The sequence below is a fragment of the Propithecus coquereli genome, unplaced genomic scaffold (assembly GCF_000956105.1).
Source record: "Propithecus coquereli isolate 6110/MARCELLA unplaced genomic scaffold, Pcoq_1.0 Scaffold121, whole genome shotgun sequence".
NCBI classification, from domain to species: domain Eukaryota; kingdom Metazoa; phylum Chordata; class Mammalia; order Primates; family Indriidae; genus Propithecus; species Propithecus coquereli.
Window position 1 is genome coordinate 2,245,136 of NW_012136192.1, and position 3,444 is coordinate 2,248,579.

Here is a 3,444-nt window from a genome sequence, read left to right on the forward strand (position 1 = left end):
GAGCACAAGGCTATGAAGTTATAGTCAGAAAAATAATTATACAATACATTTGAAGAAAACAAAATTCTTATTGTCTCACCAACTATCTTGAGGGACTTCTTGCTGATCCTGTATTACTCTGACTCACATCATTCCACAAGCTTCTTAAACACTTTCCTATGAGAAAAGAGATACAATTTTAATTTCTTGTATAGTTCCACTGTGAAAATTACAGAGAATGGTGCAGTTTCATTTAGTTAAGACAAACTGTATTTGAACAGAGATTTTCTAACTCTGTATAAGAAATATGAACGAAGGAAAGGAATTAAAGTTGAAAAAGACATTAGGGTCATTTGGCACAATGATTTCTTCCTCCTGAAGAAATTAGTAGTTACATTCAGAGACTGTGTGCTTTTGCCACACAAATGAGAAATAATTAGTGGTTATTGTCTCAGATAGAACTCAGGGTTTATAGCCCCTAAGATGGATCTTGAGACCTTATATAGACCTGGGTTCCAACTTGAGCTTTCGGATTTCTCTAAGTTTCAGTTTCTTCATAGCACAGTAGGTACCTTGCTTGTAGCAATGGTTTCACAAATGGATACACATATCAAACTTACCAAATTGTCTCATTTTAAATAGCTGTTGTTTGTTATAAGTTAATTATACCTTAATAAATTTTTTAAAAACACAATTTTCATTTAAAAATGGTATCTTGACCTTGGCGTGCATCTTTTTTCCCTTCTAAGAGCCCACTAATATGAGAATAAAGGGTTACAAACAGTATAATTCAGAATGTTGAAGTGTAAATGGGAAAAGGGCCATCAGATGAAAATTTTCAACCAGTGTCTGGAAGATAAAAAAATAGATGGTACAGTGATAATTGATGAAAGTGAACTGAAGGAGCTGAAACCTAGGGCAGTCAGTGCTTCTTAAATATTTTTAAATTTGAGCACACACACACAAAATGGCAATATTTGTATGGTATACTGGGGTAAAGAGAGGTGATATCCTTTGAGGAGCTGAGTGGAATCAGCACACCAGCAGACCAGCAACTGATCCACAACAAAATTCTGGCCTAAGATACAAATTTAGGAGGAACCCACGCTGCAGAATCCCAGACAGACTCATGACTCGGAGACCTAAAGTTCTAGGGAGAACAAAACTGAGGCAGAGAACTAAAATCAAGAGGATCATCCTATCTCTTCTCCAACCATTGTATGCAAAAGAAATCATAGATTATTCTGTAAATGAATTGAATGGGCCCCAAACAGAGAGCTGACCACCCTTTTGGAACCCCAACACAGAGTTGTGCTCACTGGCCTGGGTATTAAAAACATACTTCATTGCTTGAGCTCAGGAATTCGAGGTTACAGTGAGCTATAATTGGGCTACACTGCATTCCAGTCTTGGCAACAGAGTGAGACAGATCCTGTCTCAAAAACAAAACAAAACAAAACAAAACACACAACAAAACAAAACAAAACCCCAAACGAAACTTCAACTTTCACAGTGCCCGTAGTGGCAGGCAATAGGAACAGTGGAAGCATGCAGATCAATAGCAACCAGAGAAATGAAGCCACCAAGCAACAACACTGTCAGCAGCAATGGTCCAGTCGCCATGAAGCAAGAAGTTACTCAGTATTCTATCAGGACAAGAGCAGTGACTTGAGGGGAGGAGCTTCAAATCCTAGGGCTGTGACTAGTCATGACTCAGAGTCAGGAGCGACTGTAGTGGTCCACCAGATACATAGCCATGGAAGAGTTCAACTCTTTTGCATAAGTCCATTATAGATTGTTCTAATAATCCATGCATGGGGCAGATCCTCAAACCTAAGAGAGGTAGTTTTGATGTAACAATAATAATAGCAACTACCATTAATTGGCACTATGTGTCACACACTATGTACTCCAAATGTACTTATTTAATATCGTCAAAAATGTACTAGACATAAGCAAAAAAAAAAAAAAAAGCTAAGTTTAAATGGCAATACGGCTATGTGTTAGTCACATGGCCTTAAAAAAATTACCTAACCTCTTGGCATCTGCTGATATTAAGGCAGGAAATGTAACATATAGCTCAAAGGGAAATGTAAAAAACTGAGCAGTCTTTCCACTGGTACCGAAGTGAGTAAGATCCCCATCTAGTGGTGATCTAACTGGGCACAGAGTCTCCAGGTCTCCATGAACATATCCAAGTCAGTGCCACATCTCTCCAATAGATTCCATATAGATTAATACTTAACAAGACATTTAAAAATATTTCTATTTTAAAGTATTAAGATAAAATTTCATTGTTTAAATTATTCCATTCACTTAACACGCCTGGCAGTGTCCCAAGTGCCAGAGATGAGATGAAAAGCAGAGTTTATCCCCAGAGATAGTCAAATAAACAGAGATCCAGAGATCAGGAGAGTGTGAAGTGCTCTGACAATGGTGTGCAGAGGGAGCGAAGAAAGCACAGGAGAGTCATCATTAAATACCACTACAGCCAGACACCATGTTAGAGGATTTTCCACAAGAGCCCCACAATGCAGGCATTATTAATCTGATTTTACATAAATGAAAGCTAAGTTATAGAGAAACTATGTGACTTGTCTACTGTCACAAGCTTGTTGGTAAAACAGAATTTGAATTCTGTTCTTTTTGGCTCCAAACCCAAGCTTTTTCTACAACAGTATGTTGGGAAATTAATTTATGTGAAAAACTTCATTCTCCAAAAAAGTTGAATGAGAGCATAGTAATAGTAACATGCTGCCTCTTTTACATGAAGATGACACTACTGATTAAACAGTAACAATATTGTTATTGATTTACAATAACAGAAGTGGTTTAATCTTACCCATCCAAGCAGTAGGCTTTTTTTTAAATGACCAAGGTATCCATTCATTGTCATATCCTTAAATATCAGAAAATGCCTGTCCCTTCCCTCTCCTTTGCCTGTTTACTACTTCCTCCTTTATACAAGTTTACAAGGCCTTCAACCAACAGGGATTCTGGTAAAGTTACACACACACACACACACACACACACACACACATACACAAGCAACTCCCCCCCTTCACATTATTAATGAATGGCACAGAGGAAAACATTCTGTTCTTTTACTAAAAATATATACATTCAAGAAAAATGCATTGTCTTTTAGTTTGGTCAGTCATAAGGGAGAAACAGGTCAGCAAAAACAGAGAACATGGAACACTAAAGAAAAAAAAAATCTTTTTTAATATGATGGATCTATTCCAGAAAATTTAAATTGGAGCTTTACTTTGATATACAAATCTTTTTACTTACAATCTCAATAAACCAGTTTTATTCTAAATAATTAGAAATCTCATCAGATAAAAAAATCTGCCTATAATGCATATGGTGTTTGAATAAGATTTAGTCATTTACATTCTCAGAGACAAGACAGTCAATACTTTCTAAAAATACTTCTTTTTACTAGACCAAAAATAGAGAAAA